The sequence below is a fragment of the Natator depressus genome, chromosome 3, assembly GCF_965152275.1.
Source record: "Natator depressus isolate rNatDep1 chromosome 3, rNatDep2.hap1, whole genome shotgun sequence".
Lineage (NCBI taxonomy): Eukaryota > Metazoa > Chordata > Testudines > Cheloniidae > Natator > Natator depressus.
The window spans coordinates 156,183,311-156,208,803 of NC_134236.1; the positions used below are offsets into that span (position 1 = coordinate 156,183,311).

Here is a 25,493-nt window from a genome sequence, read left to right on the forward strand (position 1 = left end):
CATCCTAGTCAGCAAGTGTGTCAAATTATTCTAAAGAAACATATATCAATCTTCTAGCCTGCTTTGAGTACCCTTACTTTACTGTATCAGTTATAACACCTTGCAAGCAGAAGGGCTCAAAGAGAAGGCCAGACTGTGGGTCAAATTTTGCTCTCATTTATACTAGTGAGTACCTCCAAAATATTACTAGTAAATCCAGAACTACACCGGCAGTTATATTCTATTAACTTCCATTGAGATAATCCTGATTTACACAGATGGCTGAGAGCAGAACTTGGCCTGCTGTCTATTGGATTCACTTCACTCATTGCTGCAAAGCAGGAACATAGCATGGATGGGCCTGGGGCAACGGACTGGGAGTCAGAAGACCATTCCTGTATCTGTTGCTAATTTGCTTTGTGACTTTAAGAAAGTCATTTCCCATCTCTGTGCTTCAGTTTCACCATCTGTAAAATGAGGGTATACTGACCTCCTTTGTAAAATGCTTTGAGATCTAGAGATGAAATCAGAAAGGCTAAGGCACAAAATGAGTTACAGCTAGCAAGGGACATAATAGGCAAGAAGAGGAGGTTTGTTAAATACATTAGGACGAAGAGAAAGATGAAGGAAACTGTAGGTCCTCTACTCAGAGGGGAAGGAGAGCTAATAAGTGATGACAAATAAAAAAGGCTGATGTGGCCAATGCCTATTGTGCTTCCATCCTCACTAAAAAGATGAATGGTGACCAGAAACTCAACACAATTAATATTAACAACAAGGGTGAATGAACATAAGCAAAAATAGGGAAGAATAGGCTAAAGAATATTTAGATAAGTTACATATATTCAAGTCAGTATGGCCTGGTGACATGCAGCCTTGGGTACTTACGAAACTAGCTGAAGCAATCTCAGAACTGCTAGCAATTATCTGTGAGAACTCATGGAGCATGGGAGAGGTTGCAGAGGACTGGGAAAGAGCAAACATATCACCTATCTTTAAAAAGGGGAACGAAGAGGGCTGGGGAATTATAGACCAGTCAGCCTAACTTTGATATGTGGAAAAATACTGGATTAAATTATTAAACACTGAATGTGTAAGAATGTAGAGGATAATAGGGTTATAAGGAATAGCCAGCACAGATGTGTCAAAAACAAATCATGCCAAACCAATAATTTCCTTTCTGGCCTAGTGGATCGGGAAGCAGTAGATGTGATATCTTGATTTAAGTAAAGCTTTTGACACAGTCCCACATGACATTCTCATGAGCCACCTAGGGAAATATATTGTAGATGGAATTACTATAAGATGGTTGCACAACTGGTTGAAAAACTATATTCAAAGAGTAGTTATCAGTGCAATGGCTTGCTGTCAAACTGGTAGGGCATACCTAGTGGGGTCTTGAATAGGACAATCCTGGGTCTAATACAATTCACTATTTTCATTAATGGCTTGGATAATGGAGTGGAGAGTATGCTTATAAAATTTGCAGATGACACCAAGCTGGGGGTTGGGGGTTTGCAAGCACTGTGGAGGACAGGATCAGAATTCAAAACAACTTTGACAAATTAGGGAATTGGTCAGAAATCAACAAGATGAACGTCAATAAAAACAAGTGCAAAATACTTCACTTAGGAAAGAAAAATCAAATGCAAAACTACAAAATAGGAACAAACAGGCTAGGTGGTAGTACTGCTGAAAAGGGCCTGGGGGTTATAGTGGATCACAAACTGAATGCGTGTCAACAATGTGATGCAGTTGCAAAAATGGCTAATATCATTCTGGCATGTTTTAACAGAAGTGCCATATGTAAGACACAGGAGGTAACTGTCCCATGCTACTCGGCAATGTTGAGGCCTCAGCTGGAATACTGTGTCCAATAGTATTTCAGGAAAGAAGTGGATAAACTGGGAAGAGCCCAGAGGAGAGCAAAAAATGTTAGGACAGATTTTCTAAATATCTTATGAGCAAAAATTCAGAAATGCTGGGCATGTTTAATTTTGAGAAAAGAAGATTGAGAGGTGACCTGATAATAGCCTTCAAATATGTTAAGAACTATTATAAAGAGGACCATGATCAATTGTTCTCCATTTCCACTGAAAGGAGAACAAGTAGTAATGGGCTTAATCTGCACCAAGGGAGATTTAGGTTAGATATTAGGGAAAACTTTCTAACCATAAGGATAGTTAAGCTCTGGAACAGGTTTCCAAGAGAGGCTGTGGAATCTCCATCCTTGGAGGCTTTTAAGAACAGGCTGGACAAATACCTGTCAGGGATAGTAGAGATCACTTGGTCCTGCTTCAATGCAGGGGGCTGGACTTGATGACATCTCCAGGTCCCTTCCAGCCCTTCATTACTATGAAATAAGCTATATAAGAACAAAGTAGTATTATTCTGTATTGTAATGAAGCAGCTGTATGTACTGCTATGCTGTAAAACAACAGCTTTCAGAGGACTGAATAACTTCTTCTGCAACTACAAGGGGAACGGATGTTGGCAGGATATTTATTTACCAAAGTGAAAATCTGGCCAGGACACCAAGATCAACACCTCAACTGTTGCAAACGTGCAGTGAGTTCTTTAATGGACTAGAAGTGACCGTTACCTATTGTGCCCCTATTAGTTCAAGCTCAGAGGGGAAAAACAACCTTCTGAGTTAGTTCTTGTAGCACTTGCATTTGGTTGTTGGTTTTTTGTTTTTGTTTTTTTGGTGCGGGGTTGGGAATTTCTACCCAAGAACTGTCTAACCTTAAGCTTCTTAGCATTTGAGAGCTGGCTACCTCATCTGGGTGATCTGGCTAAAAACACAGTATGCCTATCATGGCTGTTTAACAAGTCAATTTATTGCTCATTATTATACAGTATACCACACACACCACCTTGTCCTCCTGTGGCCCTTTTAAAAGAAGCTTCAGATACCATTTCTGTGCATCTTTTTTGGAATCTAAATCTGAAGCCCAGGTCTCCTACCTCCTAAAGAAATACAAGTCTGCAGTTTGTGCTCTCTATGAGTGAAACGTGCAACCCACTTTCCAACTTCAAATACTAGTAGCTCAAAACATACTAGTGCTTCTTTCTGTAAAGGGATACACCTAGACACTTGTATCGTACATTTTTTACAAGGACCTCAAAGAGCTTTAAAAAAATGGTTACCTACTATTATTTACATTTTACAGATGGGGACATTGAGGCATATAGAATTGAAGTAACTTCACCGAGTTAGTTCAATACAATGAATCAACAGCAGAGTCAAAAAGAGAACTCAGGTCTCCTCATCTATCTAACCAAGAGTAAGGACTACTGCTGCTTTAAAGTCTTTACCACCCTGGGGTCATCCATCAAGTCAGCTCTCTAATTAGCTATCTTCTGACTGCAACACCCAGTCTGAATATAAAGTCTGAAGCACTACAAACACAATCCTATGTAAAAGGAATGATCACAAGATGAAATGCCTGCAAGCTGTATGGAAACTATTTTAATATACCATAATAGAGGCTCAAACTAAATGTGCACCCAAAATTAAAAAAAAAAACAGTAAGAGGAAGCAAAAAATGCCACCATGGCTATAATAGCAAATTAAAAGAGGTGGTTAAAGGCAAAAGGCAACGTGGAAAAATTGGAAGTCAAATCCCACTGAGGAATAGAGAAAGGAGCATAAACTCTGGCAAGTCAAACATAAAAGTATAATTAGGCAGGCCAAAAAAGAATCTGAAGAACAATTAACAACAGACAAAAACTAACAAATTTTTTTAAGTACATCAGAAGCAGCAAGCCTGTCTAATGATCAGCAGGGTCACTGGATGATTGAGGTGCTAAAGGAGCACTCAAGGAAGATAAGGCCATTGTGGAGAAGCTAAATGAATTCTTTGCACTGTCTTCCCTGCAGAAGATGTCAGGGAGATTCCTGTACCTTAGTCATTCTTTTTGGATGACACCTTCTGAGGAACTGTCCTAGACTGAGGTGTCAGTAGATGTGGTTTTGGAACAAATTGATAAATTAAACAGTAATCACCAGGACCAAATGGTATTCACCCAAGAGTTCTGAAGGAACTCAAATATGAAATTGCAGAACTACCAACTGTGGTATGTAACCTATTGCTTAAATCAGCATCTGTAGCAGATGACTGGTGGATAGCTAATGTAACATCAATTTTTTTTTTAAAAAAGGCTCTAGGCAATTTTTTTTTAAAAAAAAGGCAATTACAGGCCAGTAAGCCTAACTTCAGTACTAGGCAAGTTGGTTGAAACTATAGAAAATAACAGACTTATCCTACACATAAATGAACATGATATATTAGGGAAGAGTTAACATGGCTTTTATAAAGGGAAATCATGCCTCACCAATCTATTAGAATTTTTTGAGGGTGTAAATAAACATGTGGACAATGGTGACCCAGTGGATATAGTGTACTTAGATTTTCAGAAAGCCTTTGACAAGGTCCGTCATGAAAGTCTCTTAAGCAAAGCAAGCAAAGCAAAGCAAAGCAAGAGGGAAGGTCCTCTCATGGATTAGTAACTGGTTAAAAGATAGGAAATGAAGTGTAGGAATAAATGGTCAATTTTCAAAAAGGAGAGAAGTAAATAATGGTGTCCCCAAGGGGTCTGTCCTGGGAATAAGGCAGTTCAACATATTCATAAATGATCTGGAAAAGGTGGCAAAGTTTACAGATTACCCCAAATTATTCAAGATAGTTATGTCCAAAGCTGACTGTGAAGAGTTACAAAGGGATCTCACAAAACTGAGTGATGAGACAAGAAAATGGCAGATGAAATTCAATGTTGATAAATGCAAAGTAATGCACACTGGAAAAAATAATCCCAACTATACAGGTAAAATGACGGGATCTAAATTAGCTATTACCACTCAAGAAAGATCTTAGAGTCATCGTGGATATTTCTCTGAAAACATCCACTCAATGTGCAGCCGCAGTCAAAATAGCGAACGGTATGTTAGCATCCATTAAGAAATGGAAAGATAAGACATAAAATATCATAATGCCACCATATAAATCCTCGAATACTGCATGCAGTTCTGGTTGTCCTACCTCAAAAGATATTTTAGAATTGGAAAAAAGTACAGAGAAGAGCAACAAAACTGATTACGGGTATGGAATAACTTCCATGCAAGGAGAGATTAAAAAGACTGACTTTTCAGCTTAGAAAAGACATGACTAAGGGGTGATATGATAGAGGTTTATAAAATCATGAATGGTGTGGCAAAGTGAATAGGGAAGTGTTATTTACCCCTTCACATAACACAAGAGCCAGGGGTCACCCAATGAAATTAATAGACAGCAGGTTTATTAACAAACAAAAGTAAGTACTTCTTCACACAACACAGTTAGCCTCTAGAACTTGTTGCCAGGGGATATTGTGAAGACCAAAAGTGACAGTGGGTTCCAAAAAGAATTAGATAAATTCATGGAGGATAGGTCCATCAACAGCTATTAACCAACATGGTCAGGGACGCAACCCCATGCTCTGGGTGTCGCTAAACCTCTGACTACCAGAAACTCAGACTGGATGATAGAAGATGAATCATTCAATGATTGCCCTGTTCTGTTAATTCCCTCTGAAGCATCTGTCATTGGCCACTGTCAAAAGACAGAATACTGGTTTAGATGCACCACTGGTCTGACCCAGCATAGCCATTCTTGGGTTTAATGAGAAGGGGTAGAATAAGCTGTTATATGTTAAAGTGGAACAGATCTCTGCTTGTACTGCACTGTCAGTCTTAGGTATGGAGAAAGGGGCAGCATATGTAATTCAATGTACAAGCATGTGATACGGAAGGCTATGAATTTGAGAAGCGTCTATAAAACAAGGACTGTTCAAATGTTTGTGACTCCCTTACACTCCCAAGGAAAAGGCCTTATACTGTGTTGAAGCATCAATTAATTTCCTATCAATGTTATCGGCAGTTGTGCTATGTAGTTAACAATTACAGCTCAGTCACCAACAGTTCTTACATCTGACAGATGTTGCTATCTTCTGTGACATGGACTGGTGGGTCTCAGTCTAGTTCCTGGTGGACAAGTGCCCATATGATTTACCGTCTCACTCTTGCAGTTGATCTGCACACCAGGGTTGGGGCAGTGGTTACAGGAAGCTCACACTGCTGCTTTCTGTGCCTCTCCTATTCTGTGGATAAAGAGAGTTCAGTCTCCAGGGCTCTCAATCCAGCACGAAGACTATATTCCTGTATAATGTCTCTAAACAAAAGCTAACTGTTGTAATGATTATATTGTTTCTGATTTTTACATGACAAGGATTTGTAAACTTGTTAAAACTTCCTAAATAAATCACTAAAAAAAAAAAAAAAACACAGCAGTGAAGATGTGGTAGCACAGGCTTTAGCATGGGCTGTACACGCCCACCCAGAATCCTATCAGACAGACATTGCTAGCCTGTGCCAGGGTCTATGCCCATGCATCTTCACTGGTATTTTTAGTTGTGCTAGGCGGATTAAAGCTAACATGGGTATGCCTACCCGAGCTGCAATCTCACCTCTGATTGTAATATAGACACACTCTAAAAATGGCTCGACCTGGGCCATTTGCTTTTTGCTTCAGCCCTGTCTTCTTTACCCCTGCTCCTCCTGTCTCTGCACAACTTATTCTGCCTTAGAAAAGAGCTGTGTGCAAAGTAAGCCCTGATCCTGCCTGGGGAAAGTCCTATTCTAGTTAAACTACAGTATTTAACAATTACGTAAACTGGAGCTGTGCCCCCAAAAATGAAAAACCAGCTTGAAGCAGCCATGTATGAGTTTAGCAGGCTCGAACATCTCACCATGATTGTTACAGTGAGAGGTGATCTCCAAAGAGCCTACTCTCCAGAAGCACTATGATGGTCAGCTGCTTCCAGAGCATAGGAGGGCTGGCTGCTTTCCCAAGAGGCTAACTCTCTCCTGCTACGTGGATTCCAGCCCCAGAGCATGGGATTTACTAGGCTCCTATCACAATACAATGGCATTAACAATGAATGGGGTTAAGAATAGAGTGATGCACATAAGTGGCTTTTTTGGTTCGCTGGCTGTTCAAAAAATTAAAATGATCAGGGAAAAAAATTAGTTTCAGGTCAACCCCAAACAGAAGTTTTTCAGTGTTTTAATTGAATCCAAACATTTTTTAAAAAGTAGTTTGGTGTTGAACAAAATGTTTTGTTTGACCCTGTAAATGGACATGCCTATTTTGGAGAACCTCTCTGGCCAGTTATGGCTCTACTGAAACTTACCTCAGTTTCCCCTTCGATAAGGTAACAATGATGTCACTTTAATAGCCCAGTCAAGGAGAAGCCAAAGTCTAATTAACTTAATTGCATCTCCATTTAATAAACCACTCTGAAAAGAGCACTTGAACTGTGGGTTAAGCTCTTACCTTGGAGCCCAGACAAAACTTAAATGTCCCAAAACCACAGTCTCTGAGTCTGGACAGATCAATCCTCAGGAGCTGGGGCCAGGATTCTCCCTTGCCAGTTGTGCAGCTTCTTCCCAGCCCACCCTGCTTGTCTTTACTGGCTTTCAGCTTCCTCTACCAGTGGCTCATTCAGCTGTAAGGTCCCAGGCTTCTCTGCTGCCTGGAGAGCTTTGCAGTCCCTCTCCCTCTCCTTGCAGCTTCCTGTGTTGGGTTTTTGTTTTTGTTTTTTTTTGGTAATAGGGAATCAGCCCTCTTTAGCCAGCTAGTTAAGTCCCACACCACCTTCTCAGGTGTGGTGGGCAGGACTAATGGATTGGGGCAGGGCTGGCCAGCTGGCCAGCCCTCAGGCCCATAAGTGGCAGGCCACCCCTTTACAGACCTAAAATGAAACATTTCATTTCAATTCATTTCATTTCATTTTTAAAAACTTTTTACTCTATTTTTTAGGGAAATTGCAGAAATTTCAAAATGAATCATCATTCCAAATAGAAAAAACAAAAAGTTGTTTTTCAAAAATGTTGAAACTAAATTATTCAAAGATTTTTTTCTGATTAAAACCATTTGGTGAATTTGACACATTCTAAATCTTTTGGTTGACCTGAATCTGGATTTTTGGTGGAAAAAGTTTTGCCCAGCTCTAATTAGATTACCAAATATTTGCAGCTAAACCCAGAGCCAGGCCTTTTGCAGGTTCTCCCTCTCTTTGAGTGGTTTTAAGATATCAGAAGCCGTCCAAGGAGGGGTGAACTGGAGTCTCTCATTTCTTGGCAGAGTCCCTTGTTGGAGGCCCCTTTGATCTCTTTGACAGCTAACTGGCCATAAGTTATGCAGCATGATAAGCCTGACTTTGCATACTGTAACTCTTCTGGGGACCTAGCCTCTTGGATTCTGCCTTGGATCAAGGCTGGATGTTTTTCAGAAGATACACTTTAGTTCAACCACAGCTCGTGAGCCTGAAGCAATAATCAATTCAAGGAAGTCCTATGGCTTGTGTTATGCAGGGGGTCAAACTGGATGTTCACAATGGTCCCTTCTGGTCTTAAAATGTCTGAATCTATGAAAGTGGATAGATTTATAGAAGAATGCACCTGCTCTCCAGCGTCTCTGCTTCCTACTTACAGCCAGAGACCCTCCCTCCCCTGTAATACCATGCATCATGGACCTGCCTTTCAAGAATGTCACATCCAAAGCAGGCCATTGTTGCAAATTCCCTATTACAATTCCTACCCACTTTTATATAACAAACGTAAAATCAGAGACTGAACCCAAAGCCCCTTGGCAGAATGAGCCATTGTTTGCCTGACTCATCCACGCTTGCTAAACAACAAAGCTACATCATGTTCCTTGATACTACAGGGAGTTGAGAGCCGCTGGTGATTCAATTAGATGTGCGCTTGATACTTTTATTTATATTGCCTGCCAAAACTAAAAATTAATGAAGCATGTAGAAAAACAACCCCTACTTCTTGTCAAGCTCATTTTATGGTGCAAATAAATTCAGAAGGGGAAAACAAACAAATGCCAAACCTTTTTAATAAAGGGTCCCAGCTCCTAAACAGGGTGCTCTGTGTTATTGACAGCTCATAGTTTTTGATTGCCTTACAGCAATTTTGGCTTGCAGCACGCAAGCTATGCACTGCACTTGTAGGTCTGTCAGGGTCAAGACATTCCTACAGACCAGAACTGTACATACAGAAACAAGACAAGTGGGTGAAACTGGACAACCCTGCGGGTCTATCAGCAAGGACTCCATTTCTACAATGCATCTTCCTTTTTGCAACATGCTATCCCCTGCAGAAGCTACAGTTTGGAAGTTCCTACAGACACAGCTTAGAGCCTTTCCCATGTCTGAATCGAACCCCATCAGATTTCACAGGCTACACTGGCAAGTTTCTGCACCACAAGTTATACCACTTTTATTAAAATGCTGGAATTAAACCGCTGTTGTGTGTCCACACTGTGCTCCTTGTGACGCGGGAGCGCATCCACATTAGCAGCTCTTGCAACGGCAAAGACAGCAGTGCATTGTGGTAGCTATCCCACTGTGCAACTGGCCACCGGATGCTTTGGGAAGGGTTTGCAATGCCTCCTGGGGCAGGCACAGCATCACATGATGCAGGTTTCTCAATCCCAGTGTTCCATGGGCATCCTACTACATTGCCTGCTACTTTTCAACTGAAGGGTGTGTGTGAGAGAGAGAGAGAGAGAGAGAGAGAGTGTGTGTGTGTGTGAGAGAGAGAGAGAGAGAGAGAGAGAGAGACAGGGAGTGTGTGAGAGTATGGAGCCGGGGAGAGAGAGAGTGTGTTTTGCGGGACAGAGAGTGTGTCTTCATGCTGTCTTGTAAGTTCAGACAGAGACAGGAAGCAACCAGTCCTGAGGCAGGGGGAGGGGAAAACCCTGACAACACACACACACACACACACACACACACGTCTCTATGTTCAACAGCACGAGCATTCCACATTCATGGTTTGCTTTGTGTCCCGGAGCAGATCAGCACAGCACGCAAAGGCTGACAGAAACGGTACTTCGAAAGGCGAGGGGTGCATGTTTCCAGGGCAGCTGAGATCAAAACAATGAACAGAGCAGTCACTTGAGGCATTATGGGACAGCTTCAGAGGCCAAAGGCAGCGCAGAAAGCAATCAAGTGTCTACACTGGCAATAGAGTGCTGGAGCCTCTGCGCAAATAGCCTTATGACTCTCATCAAGGTGGATTTTTTTGCAGCACTGCAACGGAGGAGTTTCTGCACACAAAGTGGCTTGGCAGGGTGTACAAGTCTGCAGTTTGAGCACAAAAAGCTGCTTTACTGCGCAGAAACTTGCCAGCGTAGACAAGCCCCGAGTGTTGGACTAGGTCAACATGGAGATCTCTAGGGGAAAACCAAGGTGTTGCAGGAAGTGACTTTGGTGACTCAGTAGGTGGTTCTTCCTGTCAAGTAAGTATTAAATCAATGCCCCAGGATGGTGTTATGGAGCATTGTGTTGCTATCTAACTAACACAAGATGAAACACCAGGCCCTCAGCACTTGCAGCAGCATTAATATTATCTGTTCAGATGAGATTTGAATTAGCTCAGATTTGCATTATGTGCAGATACCTGGGCTTGTAGCACAGGTCACAGAACAGAAATAGCATGATCACAGCAGGGTGAGTTATTAGACTCAGTTCAGTGTCACTGGATGAATTATTCCCTTCTGCTATTTGCATATTCAGTGTCTACACGCACAAGGGATGATTGGACAAAGGAGGAGAAGATTTAGGTAGCTAGAAAAATATGTACCGAAAAGCATCCCTCCCAAAATTATACCTTAAATGATCTTTTTGTTTGTTTTTTTTTAAATGGAGGCATTTTTATTTATGTTAAGGGGGGTTAACTAACTTTTAATTAAAATGTATATTTGATATTAAAAAATACATTAATTTGGCTTTTCATTTTCCAGCCCCAGTCGCTTCATCCCAGGAGATCCTGCGAGACAAGGATTGCTGAGTCTTGTGCAGACCCCGACTAACATACAAAAGATGACTGGGGGAAGAAAAATGAATGATATCAAATAGGCATCAAAGTAAAATTTGTGGGAGACATCCTTTATATTTACAGCAATGTTTGTGTAGCTGTTGGTATCCATAAATTATACTAGTCATTAAGCTGTACCAGAGCCGGCGTGGTGCCTTATAAATTATTATTTAATCAGCAACATTAAAAAATGGCACATTTCAAGGAAAGGAGAAAACAAACAATGGCTTGGGGGCCCTGCACAGACTTAGAACCTCACAGGTCCTGATTCCAATCACTCCCTAATTTGGTAAATATTGGAATCCACTGCCAGGCTCTGGACATGAATGACATGATTTGAATTCATCCCTGATCATACAAATTTGACCTAATCTCTGTGAAGCTGGGCAAGTGAAAATTTCCTTGCCATCTTGGTCATGGGAGTAAAAAGGGAGATGCTGAAATGTATCCAGACATTTATGAAGATGCCCTGAAGTTTATATATCTACCATGGTGCTGCTGCAGGATAAATCCAAGGGCAGCAGAGTCATATAACATGTGGATGTAACACCAACAGAAACTCTTGAACCATCAGTTCCCATTGCTGCCAATCTCTTTTTGGATCAGCACATCCATATGCAGTAGGGAAAGGATTAAATGCAGAAGAGTCTGGATGAGTGCACAGAGTAATAACTATCAGCCAATGGGACCTGCAGATATTCAGTCCTTCTGAAAAGCAGGCCCTTACTTCTCTGCAAACATGAGTAAAGTGTGCAAGAACCCAAAGTGAAGGAACACGCTGCTGAACTTTTATGGATGAGCAAGTGCTTGTGTAACGCCGACAAACCCCGGTCGTCGTCAGGCAGGATCGAACCTGGGGCCTCTGGAGCTTAGTGCATGAGCCTCTACTGCATGAGCTAAAAGCCAACTAAAAGCAGTCTCATTAATTGCTCTCTCTTTAAGTGGTCTCAGTGCCACTAGATGGGACAGAATACCACACCCAGAAGGTGTGTGGGTTACATACTTCCCCTAGCTGAGGGAGCACATCCCAAGCTTCAGAGACTTCCCAGTTGAAATCCTAGATGAACTCCCACTTGTAACGCCAACAGATTCTGGTTGTCGGCAGGCAGGATCGAACCAGGGACCTCTAGAGCTCACTGCATGAGCCTCTACCACATGAGCTAAAAGCCAGCCACTTGTCTTTTGGCTCATGCACTAAACTCCAGAGGTCCCCGGTTCAATGACGCCCAGGGTCTGTCGGCGTTACACTTGCTAAGATACTCCTCAGTGGGAGCCCCATTCTATCCATTTAAGGCAGTGGGAACATAACCATTGGTTTCAATGGAAGCAGGAATGGGCCCAGCACTTGTTACTGCTTCCATTCTAAGAGGCAGGAGCACAGTTCTGTATCAACCCATTCCATTGTGCATTAATGTGTGCTGGGTAAAAGTTTTAAATTTTATTTGTACGTAAGTGGCTACTGGAACTACCTACATGTGAAGCTTTCCTTGATTAGCTTTCCTCACACTCTTCCCAAATAAAAAGAGAGATTTGTATGATATTTAATTAACGTGTCTTCAAAAATATTTTAACAGGCTAGCTCTGCACTCTAATTTACTTCTCCTCAGCTAAGACACGCCACTTAAAAAGATTTCTGGATTTTGAAGCCCCTACTCTGGTAATTAAAACTGAAGCCCTCCTTGATGCTCCTTGTGTCTCAGGAGAATTCATCACCGGCTTTTCAATTTCATTTGCTTCTTTCTTTGGCAGTTCAGAGATCTCTGAATCAGAGGTGTTTAAAAACAGAGCATACAGGGATTTAATGTTGGCATTAGACACGGAGAGAGTGTGTACTGTCTAGTGCTTAGACTAAATATGGTGTCAGGACTCTTTTCTCTTATCCAGTTCTGCCACAGACTCACTGTGGGGATGTCTACAATGCAGCTGGGTGGTATGATTCCCAGCATGGGTAGACATTCATGCATGAGTTCTGCTTGAGCTATCACCTAAAAATAGCAGTTTGGCCATGATAACCATGGCTCGAGCTAGCCATCTGAGCACATACCTAGGGGTTGAGCAGAACTGTACTCTGGCAGCCAGTCACCCGTGCTGCTGCAGCCAACACAGCTAAGTTTAGTACACTAGCTCAAGCAGAGCTAGCCTGTGTACCTGTACCTGAACTGGGTACTCTCAACTACTGTGTAGAAATACCTCGGGTGACCTTGGACCTGTCACTTTATCACTCTGGGTCTCCAATTCTCAACCTCTAAAAATTAAAGATAATTAGTAAAGTCTGGTGGCTGGAGACAGCACATTTGCAATGGCAGGCTCCAAACACCGGGAAGCCCTAACTGAAGAGATCAGGAGGAGCCCTACTTAAACTATGGTCAGGGCAGAATACAAGACACACCTTGGTACAAACACCCAATGACAAGAGAGAAGAATGACCTGGCAATGTCTCAAAGAAAAGAAAAGGAAAGTGAGGAAAGTAATAGAGAGTGTAGAGGAAAGAATGGATTAGGGAAATAATTATAACCCCCCCTCTCCCCCCCCCCCACACACACTAAGCAATGTCATCAAATCAAATGGCAGAAAGTGGGATGGGAAAAGGGAAGGACAGGGGCAGGAGCTGTGACGAGAGGTATAGGAACAGGCCAGGGAAAACATAGGTACAAGAGTCTATAACCACTAGAGAACACAACTCTCCAGAACTTGGAATTGAACCCATCATTGCTGAGTCTCAGCCTTCCTTTGCTGTGTAGTAACTATCTGTGAAGAACACTGTTAGAGAGTGCGTCTCCCTCATCCTCTAGTGGAAGGTCCACACAGAAGATAACTTCCTACTGCTACCAGTTGTTCCATTAGCTAAAGAAATAGAGGACTGTGCTGCGGATATGAAACTCCTAACCCCGCTGATGATCTATGATTCAATTTTTGTTCATGCAATTTTTAAGTTTTTAAAAAGACTAGGAAATTATACCCCAACCCCTCCCACACCATACAAACAAAACGCCCCACCCAAAACCAGGTTAAAAGACCATTAAATTTGCAAAGTCAAGCACTCAGAAGTTAGGAAATGCCAGAATTAAGGATGCCTGTGCAATCTTAATTTGGCCCCTTTGAGCATATGTATTGTGACAGAGTTTTAAATTACACATTTTTTCCCCCACAGGACTCCTGCCTCATTCAGTGAACAGGCTGGACCTACTCTTGGGGTAGAACAAGGCTGTGCAGTAAAGGAGACTGTTGTCTGTAGGACTTCTGCCTTTTTTGTTGCAGAGTTGGAAGGTGTATAGTTAATGAGGCAGGGAACTGCAGGAAGAGAAAGGGCAATTTCATGGTGAAGGCAAATTGATTGATACCCTGAAGAACTGGATTCTATCCCCTTCCTCTGCCAAAGAGTTCCTGTGTGCTACTGGGCAAGTCACTTAAGCCAAACTCTTCCCAGGTGATTACTAATTCTGTGTTCTTCATTTTCTGGGTGCCCAACTGGAGACCCCGGGGCTGATTTGCAGAAGTGCTGAGCGCTCACAGCTGCAACTGAGATCAATGAGGGCTGGGCTTTGAACATATAAAGTGCTATACAAATGCTTTCAAAAAATCAGGCTTTCGGTTTCTAAAACTGGGCATACAAAATCTGACGATTTGGCATGAATTTGTGCATCTCAGTTCAGAGTAAAATGGGGAAAGCAATACCATATCAACTCAGAGGGGTGTTGTGAAAAATCAATTCATTAATGTTTGTAAAGAATGAAGTAAGAACTACAATGAGAGCACCATTAAAGTTCTTTAGATGAAGTTTTTCTGGATGTAATAACACGTAGCTTTCTTAAAATTATAATTAAATAAGGAACTATAACATACAAGTACTTATACTTTACACTTTTCCCTTTTTCAATTAGGAAATTTGGCTGACAGGCTAAATTTATCTTCATTGTTCTTGAGAAAACAAATAATTGAGTCTAAAACCACTTCAGAGTATACTTTCCTTTTAATCTTGCACAAAAACTAAGTGGTTTTATTATTTTTCTTAGGGCTCCCCATAAAATACTTCATTTTCTTCTGTCATTTGCTTACTAATCATTGAACTCAAACACCACATTGGAGAATTAATAGTAATCAGCAGCAAACAACAGCAACTGCAACAGAGAGTTCTGCAAAGAAAGCAATGTCCCCCTCTAGCATGTATAACCATTTACTCACTGGCACCTACACAGTTTACAGCTGTGGAGAAATGAATGCTCACACCCACACTCCTGGTGAAATATGGTGTGTGTAGATCTTTTAGAGGAAAGTGAAAGAACCCCATAAAAAACAGTTTGGAATTATGGAATTCTAATTATGGAACAGGAAAAGAATGGAAATTATGGAAAAGAACAAACTGGAGTCTTGAATATGACCCACCTGGAATTGTGAACTTTGGTGTTCAGGTTCAAATGCCCAGATCATCTTCCTACAGGTTGTTTCTCATTTCAGAGGGAAACAGCTGTCTGATTCCCTCTTCTCTGTAGGACCACTGGAACCCAATTAGCTAACACTAAACACCTTGAATGCTGCCAGGCAACTCAGTGCTAACCAAAATAAATCACAGAGCTCCATATTATATAACAAAGGAGTATCCTAAAAAAAAGTTGGTAAAGCATACTTTTCCCCCTTTACTTTTCCAAAATAGAAACTCCAAAAGATTGGTCCAACTTTCATTAACACCCCTGCCATCCTATCAGACCTCTCCAGTTCTCCAATCTATTTTACACAGCTGTTAATTTAGCATGGGGGTAGCTCTAATTGAAGTGGTTAATAATCACTGGAAGATAAATGCTGCTTGCAGTGTGGGGCTGATGCTTACAGAAGCATGAAGTGGCCAACTAAGATCTCCAGGTTTATTTATAGAAAGCAGTGACAGGCTTGAACGCTGATTTTGTCTCAATGTCAACCAAAGATATGGAATTGCACACAAAATAAAATAGAGCCATGAAGAAAGAAAGCATGAAGTGAATGCTTCAGAAAAGAATAATACAGGCTAACCTACAACTGGAACTAGTAAGGATCTGAATGAACAGTCTGACTGCAATTGCCTTTGACTCCAAGAGACCTTGTTCAAGTCCTGCTCAGATCATTAATGAAAGTGAGTTTTGTCGATCTTATCCTGGTTGACTGGGGCATCATAATGCAAACAGCAACAACACTAAAAGCTATGTAAGTGCTAAGTAGAAGTATCATCCATGGCTCTCAAAGCATTGTAGAAAGATATTCTAATTTTGCAGATGGGGAAATGGAGGCATGAACTGGTTAAATGACTTACTTCAGACAACACACCAAGACAGTGGTTTAACAGTTGCCAGGTCCCTTGACTCCTATTCCAATGATCCATCCACTGGATCGCAGCTGTCCCGGAAATAAAATAAATTCATAGATAGCAAAGGTCAGCTAAGATTGCTTGTCTCTCACAGTCCTACCCCTATATTGTTCCTTCTATTAATGTCTTTCCCACCTTTTTCTGAACCTTGTAATAATGGCTCCTCAGCCACCTCCCTCAATCATATGTTCTTAGTGGTTTCCCATATTGGGACTGAGGTGCATTTTAAGACGTGATGTAACAAAATCTACAGACACAGAGAAGCATCTCCATAACTACCTACGTTGAACACAAGCATCTTCATAGATAGAACTCAGCATCTTTTGCTCATAAAATGCAACCTTCTTCTAGCATATTTAAAAGCACCAGCTCTCCATTAGCTCTCAATAGTACTGCATTAAGGTATGCCCTTTGTGCAGATCAGCCCCTAGTGAGCAACGTAATCACAGACGCTAAAGCATATGCAATTCCATGCAACAGACAGGAGTGGTGTATATACACAGCATGCAAGGGATTGGCCCTGGAATGGAATACCAGAGGGTGTTACTGGTAAGGACTGATGTGCACCATATAAAACTGTGGAAAGGAAGTTTCCTTCCTCTATGTCTGTATAAACCACCTTCATGGACCCAATTTCCACCTCTCTCTAAAATGGAGTGACAACAGTTAGAGACTCAGGCATGAGTGAAATGAAATCACATATGACCATTTGCTATTAGGGAAGAGGAATGTCTTTGGTCACAGATGGTAGGTCTGCGGCTGGAAGGATGTCTGTCTGTTCTTGCAGGCTGTTCAGCTTTCAGCTCCATTAATGAAAAAGGAAATCATTGTAGCACATGCCCCCGCTTCTCTGCACTGGAGAATATTGATGCTGTGGGTGGATGCTATCGCTCACTAGTTACACTACCTGTGCCTCTACAATCCAAAGCCAACCCATGGTGGGAGCAGCTCTTCATTCTTCTGTGTCATGCTGTGCAGCTGGGGCTTGCTTTGCCTGAATGAAATTCCAGAGGCAAAACCACTGATGGGTTGGTGACCTCAGACATCAAACAAAGTCAAGAAGAAGGGCCCTTTCCTGTACATATGCTCTGCATTAAACCTTGAACACCCCTGAAGGACACATAGATCTGGAATGTTTACAGAAAAAAAACAAAGTTATTGGCCAACAAAGTGGCAATCAGGTCTGTGTAGTTTTATGCTGAGGTTTGGAGAAAAGACTAAAGGAGCTAATTAGGTTTAGTTTGGCTAAGAGACAGCATTAAGTGACATGAGATGAAGCCCGCAAATATTTGAAGGGTCATCAAAGAGGGAGAGGGATCTACCTACCTATATTTATAAAGTACCTATCGCCAAGAGTATCTGGGAGAACTAGGATGAAGCTAAAAGAGAGAACATTTAGGCTGAGTTTCAAAAAGTACTCCCTGATACAGACCTCTATTAGGCTGTGCAATGGATTCCCAAAGCTGTGGTGGAAACCTCATTGCTTAGAACATTGAGAACTAGACTGGGGAAAGTCAGGGAAGAAAACACTGTAAGGAACATCCCTGCCTTGGGCAGGAAGTGGACCAGATATGATCTCATAGGTCTTTTCAATGTATTTATTCAGTTCAAGACCAAGTCAGGGCTAGGGCTCATTGGCACAAAGATCTCATGAGTTGTTTGGGATTCCAGCCCTGAATAATAGAAATCTTGTGAGATCAGCCATCTTGGGGAACACAGGTCTTTCCTGGTTTAAAATCTGATCCATAAATGACATCCCTTCTTAAACTGCCCATGTTCCCTCCTCTGGCGTAGTTCACTTATGCTGTGTGCAACAGCAGCAAATACCTGTTATATATTCTATAAAGACAGTAGTTAAAATACCTGACTTCTAGCTCTCCTGTGGTGTTAATTTAATAGGATGGAGATGCAGTTCATTAGGTATAATGAAGTTCTAAAGATAAGTATTCACACACCTGCAATATCTCAAAGCCTTGGAACTTTATCTATAATTCATAGAGATTTTACATTCAGAAAGTACAGTGAAATATTGGCAAGAAAATTAACTGCCCTGAAATTTGTACTTAACCAAAGAAATGACACTGGCCTCATCATCCCACTTTGTGAGATTACTTTATGAGCAGCAGCAGGATTCTTATGAAGGTGGAGTTGTATTAAAAGCCCTCAGCTGTATGTCAACTAAACCCTCCCACTCCAACCCCAGTGTAATTACTGTTCCTTTTTAGTGAGCAATATAGTTTAAACATCCTGTTACTGCGGTGTCCCAAAGAAGATAGAAGTGCCTCCTCCTAGCATCTAGTAGGGATAAAATCAGTGAGCCACAGTCCCAAAGCATTAACACATCACAAAGCCCACTGAGATCAGTGCCAGCAAGTTCTTAATGGGTAATGCTCATTACATTCACTAAAGAGACAAGCTTCCAATGGACCTGTACAAAACCAGCAAATTTAGAGCTGGCAAAAAACACTGGACTTACAGTCCTGCTGACCAAATCCCTGTCTACAAGGCAGCTACAGCACAGGCAGCAGCAGTGCAAGCTTTCTCTGCACTGAACTCCTCGACTTTGCTTTTAATGAATGCAAAAGCACAGATGCAATGCCCATGCCCATTCAGTCCAGTTTTAGTGCCAGTTGTGACAGCAGTTTCTGTAAACTACTCTTAGAAACTGGATTGAAATGTATAAACTTATTTCATGAAGGCCACTCAACAGCCTGCAGATAAGTCATGGCTTTCAGTCACCACCCCTTTTACAGTCGGTGAGATGCATGCTGGAAATGGGGAGGTGAAAGACTTAGCATCCCACTTCCAGTCCCTTAAGCAATCCATTTTTGTTCTTTGGTAAAACTAAAACATTAAATATGAAAAGAAGAGAGACAGTGAAAGGGAGTCAACTGCAGCAAGTCTCCACCGCTTCTCTTAGGCACTTCACCAAATTAGCCACCATATATTTCTCAGCTTGTAATAGGTCTGGTTCTTGAATTGTCACCAAGAGGCATAACTACCGGTTAGGGCATCTGAGAGTCAGAAGTCCTAAGTTCAGTCACTTACTTGCTCCGTGACCTTGAGTAAATCAGTTTGCCTCTCTCTGTGCCTCCATTTCTTTGTCTGTAAAAGGGAGATGATATCACCTCACGGGGGGGGGGGAGGGAGGGGGGGTGTTGTTGTGAGGTTTCATTATTGTTTGTAACACAGAGAGACACTCAGATGAAAGGTGTTCTTCTAAAGACTGCAAATGCAAACAATCAGTGCTCAGTATGACATTGTCACCTGAATCCTTGCCACATGCTAACACAGCATCTGTTTGATTAAGTCTCTGGGTCCTTCTTGTTATTGCGTCTTTTGTTTGTAAGAAGCACTCTTCCTCCCAAAATCACTCCCACACACACTGACTCAAACACTGCACCAAAAATGCAATTGGTGTACATGTGTCAGCCACCAGCGTGACTATGATGTCATTCTCCAAATTACACAAATATCTCAAAAGTGTAAATATTCACAAACCACTAGTTCAACTGATGGCACCCCCAGGCTTCCATGGCAGAGCAAAACACTGATTATTTTTTGTATAGTGCTATATAAGTGCTGAGTTATTGCTTTCTCAGCAAGCAATGGTATGGAAATTGGAGTTAATGTCAAGTTTACATTAAAAATTACATTGACAATTATTGTGACAGATTAAATTGATTTACATGCATTTTGTAAACTGATTTGGTGCTCACTGATTAATGCAATAAATTAGAGGCTTACAAATCCCATGTGTGATTATATAAATCACTGCCATCAGCAATGTATACTGTGTCAAACTTCTTGTTTGTGCATCAAAGAGACAATGACTTGTACAACATCAAAACTAGAATCAAACATCAAAGCCTTTCTATGGAATAATGGACAGAGCCCTTGATATGTGATCAGAATTATCCCTAGACTTTGTCATTGGAGCACATGGTGATATGACAATTGCTGAGTTCTGCTCAAATTTTCAGTGAAAACTGCTTTTCATAACAGGAAAATGTAGTGTTGTGGGACCACCAAGGTCAAATCTGGAAACAAGTTTCTCCCAAGATTGTGTGTTTGTATCCAGAGATTTGCTTTGGGATTATCTCTAGAAAAAAGTTATTTCATCTAGAAAGTTCATGTAACAAAAGTGTCCCTCTCTGTGATCACTTTGATGCACAGTACAATACAGGTCAGCTCACAAAAGCAAGAAGAAACACTGCAGATGTAGGCTAAAAGCTTTTATAAATCATCAGCACAAACACTAGGAGAACTAAGAGGGACATATTTCCCCAGCCTTTTGCCATCCTATGGATGTCTCCCTCAGTGCAGCTGCAGATCTCATGTATTTTCACACTTGTTCCCTGCAATGTACATGGCTATATCTGTTATAAACACAAGAGCTGTACAAAAGTTGCATGACAAAGCTGAAATTATGCAATGCTCGCCCTGTTCAGAGGTCATGTTACAAATTCCGCCAGGCGTCATCCAAAGATCTGATAATGTTCATTTACCTTTCAGGAGAACCTGGTCGGATTTATTTTTCACACTGAAACTCACAGTTTTGAAACTCCAAACCAGGTGCAGACCTCTGGTTTCACCCATAAACATGGTTATTGGTTTAATTCAAACCCAGAACTCAAAAAAGAACCTCAAAGGGTCTAAATACACATGAATTGAGTTTGATACAAATCCCTGAGAACCAAAACTACTGAGTTTTGCTTGCCTCTGATAAGCAGTACACAGTATCAGCGATGAGCTAAAGCATACACTAGGTGGCAGTATAGTAAACCATAAGAATTTGGCAAAATCTTCTCCCACCTGTAACAGCCCAATCTGCTGCCACCCACCTCCTGTACTTGGTTACAATTTCTCCTTTTCCTGAAATCAATGGCAAACAACAGGCGGTGAAGGACAGGAGGCTAAATGAAGGCAGGAATGTGATCATCCATCATTAATGCACGCTCCTAGCATGTTTATCTCTTGTTAACACACCACCCACGCAGAAACAGCGATCACCATGGTTTACAAATTAAGGGCCGGATCTAAAGCTCACTGAAGTCAATGGAAAGACTCCCACTGACTTCAGTAAGCACTGGATCAGGCCTTAAGTGAGGAGGGATCAGATGGGGACAGTCCTTTTGCTTAACATTCTAAATATCTTTGTGAGTAAAACTTAGCATTGTAGGGTACAAATTAGTAACAGGTGACCCTCAAAAAGGGTCCAGAGGTTTCATCGTAATGTCTGAATGCTCTTCAAACTGTGACTAGATACCCTGCAATGTAAGGTTTCCCCCTTGGAGATTTCTATAGCTCAGGACTTCTGCTTCCTCATGAAAAAAAACAAAACAAAACTAATTTTAAACAAATTAACAGATCTTATTTTTTTGCATTAAAAAAGGTCCACAAGGTTTTGCTTGGATTTGACTTTGGGCCCAAAATCTGGGTTGACCCTTTTATGTAAATTGGTTCACATTTCCTAGTCAGGAGTTAATTACACTGAAATCTAAGTATAATTAGGCTTTAAGAAGGAGAAGCATTTAGTTGTTGGCTCCACCTATGTTACAACTATAACTTTGTCAGGGAAACCGATTACAGTACAGGTGCCCTATGGTCTGTTACAGCACAGTTAAAAGTTGTATTCTCAATGGGACATAATGTGTTTCTGTAAGCTGGTTACAAACTGGGCAGCTCAAGACTTTAGTCAGGTTATAAGGACACAATTTGCTTTAGTTAGCACTACAAATTTTAACCAGATTGTAAGTGAATCCCTGACTTGGTTATAGCTGTAGCACAGATGGTTCCATTATATATTTATATGGGGAAATGTGCAGCAATCTTTACAGAGTTGGAGCATAGCAGCAAGCCAGCATTTGTGCTCTGTCTCTTAAACTATCACTTTTACATGTCTGATTCCATATTAATTACTTCTCCAAAGTAACTAGCACAGTAGTGGTTCAAGGTCTCCCCCAACCCCTTACTTGAGATGGGCATAGATCAGACCTGAAAACCCCACCCATTCCCTCAGGCTTTGGGAATATTTGTAAGCAGAGCCAACTCTAGATCTGAACTATGTATCTTGAGTCTCCCTCTAAAATGGGCAGAACTGGAATATCTAACCCAAATGCCCTTAAGCTTTGGGGAAATTCTGATAGCGAATCAGAACTTCACAACTGAGGCCCATCTCTAATTAAAGCTAGACATAAGAAAAGAGCCCAATTGTATGAAGCAAAGGGTGGCAGCTTTTCTGCAGAGAAGTATTTAAAATTATTAAAGTGTGACTGAGCCTGTAAATAAGACACTTGTGACAATTTTATATTTAGATAAACAACTACTTTAACTACTACTAATAAAGATGCCACATCAACTGCCACAATGTAGTATAATATAATTTCCCTGTCTGACTCTTAATGGCATATTATAACTAAAGTGTCCTGCCAGTTGAAATTTAGGCTAGAACTCAATGATCTTAAACAACTGGATTTGAAATGACTAACTCCTGAATGTAATCAGATATCCACGCAGAAGGAGCACCAATTAATGTCCTCAGCAAAGGCTGCGTATAATAATATAGGTCTTAACATCACTTAGAGACAATGTTGTTAAAGGCTGTATTAGGGGATGAAGTTACAGTCCCCACTTAAACAAAAATGACAGGGTCATTCACAGGGGTATAAAAATAAGCAAGATAATTGGAGTGAGTGAACTGCACCTCCCGGTAATGGAGTAATTGGAAAGTGATACAGCTCTTCTCAATGTTCTTTGAAAAGGAGCATGGGATTGGATATCCAAAGTGTAATTCAATTTATGTAGATTTTTCAAAAAGACTGAAAGGCTCCCATAAGGGAATATAGTTAACAGAAACCAAAGCTTTTTAGGAGCTTAGTGCTTTTAGGGCTTTCGAGAGGCAGCATAAGCTATGAGACTCGGTGTCAGACATGCCTGAGTCTCTTGGTGGCCTTGGGTAAGTCACCTGTCAGGATTCTGACACAGGCAGTCAGGACCAACGGTCAGAGCAGGGTCCAACCTGAGGCTGGGAGTAGCTCAACAGTTTGTAGTGAGGTTCCAAACCAGAGCCATACCAAGTGTCAGAGTCCAAGTCAGGGTCTGGGTCAGGAGGCAAAATCCAAATCAAGCAGAGGTTGAAGCCAGAAGTTCAGGAGCAGGAATGGTGTGGCAGTTACAGGAAAGCTGCACTGTTGCCAGAACACATCCTGGAACATCCCTTGGGTTTATATAGGGTGTGGAGCTAATCAGGAGCTATGAAACTGCTGCCTGTGAGACCCCTTGAGGTGGGGCTTCCCATGGCCTTTGTCTGCAGCAGGTCGTGTGCAGTGGAGCACAAGCTGGTTACAGCTGCTGCTGGATGGCAGCATGGAGATGCCAGCTGCCAGGCAGGTTTTCAGGCCTGGGTTCTAAACCCTTGGGGCCTTACACTAAGCTATTTATGCCTGAGCAGTCTCATCTAGATAGCAGTTGAAATGAGTTCAACAGGTCTAGTTCTTAGACCCCATTTGCACACATTGCCAAACCACCACATCATGGCGCATAGGTAGTGATGTTTAACTCAGGAGAGGTTACAGACTGGAATTGAAGGGTGCGTTGCAGGGCACAACAGAGGTGCTCTGCCAGAGGTGTGTGGGACAACCTTGCACAGATCCTGCCATTACTATATGGTGTTCTAAACCAGCACTATTAGTCCTGTACTAAAAAATCATTCACAAAGATTTTATGGCCTTACCCTCAGAGGCTCTGAACACCTCCTGCAAGGTTTATTACTATAAATTACGTATGTAGCACCCAACATTGGGCACAATCACTTTGTTCAAAACTTGGTGCCAGATGTTGTCTATTAAAAGCAGAGACGTGATGGGCAGGTTTTTTATACATTCTGAGTATAAAACACCATTGACTTCAATAACAGCAGAACATAGGCAGCGGGTAATGGAGGCTGGGGGTGGCTAAGCCTCCCCAAACCTTGGGCTGCTGGGGGCGGGGGGGGCGTGGTGGATTGACTACTGCACAAGTACACAGGGCCCGTGCCCAGGGCCTGTAAAAATCTCCCCCAGCCATGGCCCCAGGGCTGGAGGAGCTCTTGCTCCCTGCTGTGGCCGCAAAGCTTTGGGGGTGGGGGGCTGGAAAAGAGTGAGAAGAGGGACAGGGCCTTGGGAGGAAGAGGCGCTGTGGGGATGGAATGGGGGCAGGGCCACGGGGGAAGGGGCAGAATGGGGGAGGGGCTTCGGGCTCTCAGCCCCCCTCTGTGGGCTGGACCAAGCTCTGACTCCCCTACCCCATCCCAGAACAGGGGGCTGAGAGAAGCGAGCGGAGGAATTGCTTCAGCCAGAAGAGGTGGGGCAGGGGGCTAGCCTTCCCAAGGGGAAGCTCCACCCACCACCCAGGGAGCAGAATTAAACCATCCCTGAACACTATTCGAAATTCCACTCTACAGTTCTTCAGCACAATTCTCCTACTCCTCCTGGCTCTCCTTTTGATGGATGTTCAAGGGTGTTTAGGTGCTTAATTCCCAATCATTTCAATGGGTGTTAGGTGCCTAAACACCTTTAAAATCTGGTCCTTAGTCTCTCTGTGCCTCAGTTCTGCATTTTCAAAATAGTATTTCCAAACCTTGTAGTTTTGGAAGAGTAAATATAGTAAAGACTGTGAGGTGCTTAATTAGGGGGCCTATAAGTATCTAAGATGAGATAGATCTAATCTAAGGAGCTCAAAAGCCATAAGTGTGAATGAGATAAATGTCCTTCTATGCAGTTTGGGGTTTATTCCTTGGTAGTTTAGTCCAGGCTAACACTTGTGGTGACACTAAGCCCTATGGACTGTGTTAGCTTCTCTGAGAGTTAGATCCACGGGTGTCCAGCAGGCTATAATTTGACACTGATCTTTGCTCAAGTGCAAACAAACAAAAACCAACTCATTGTGTCAGCAGAATTTGTCCCTGAGCTGATCAAAATGAGGAAGCCTCTGCATGAAGTAAAGATGAATAAATAAGGAGAAAGAGACATCTCTGTTGCCTGGCTGTGTTAGCTGGAGAAGAGATTGTCCTTGTTTCATTTATTAACCCGCACATGCACATTATATGAACACCTGCAGCAGTGAAACCCACACAGGTCTGAGGGAAGATGCCTTCACCGGATGATGTAGCTGCTGCTGTGACCAGCTTTACTGCTTTGGTGAGCAAATCAGAAAGAGAGCAATTTTCAAATGATGTGTGATGAGTCCCAGAGGTGAGGCATCCAATTATAC

At 42.0% G+C, this 25,493-nt stretch overlaps 1 protein-coding gene across 1 annotated transcript in view; it reads right to left on the reverse strand.

The window, feature by feature from the left end:
- Positions 1-25,493, reverse strand: part of ALK (ALK receptor tyrosine kinase) — a 527,922-nt gene that overhangs the window by 132,107 nt on the left and 370,322 nt on the right. The gene's annotated exons all lie outside the window — the stretch shown is intronic.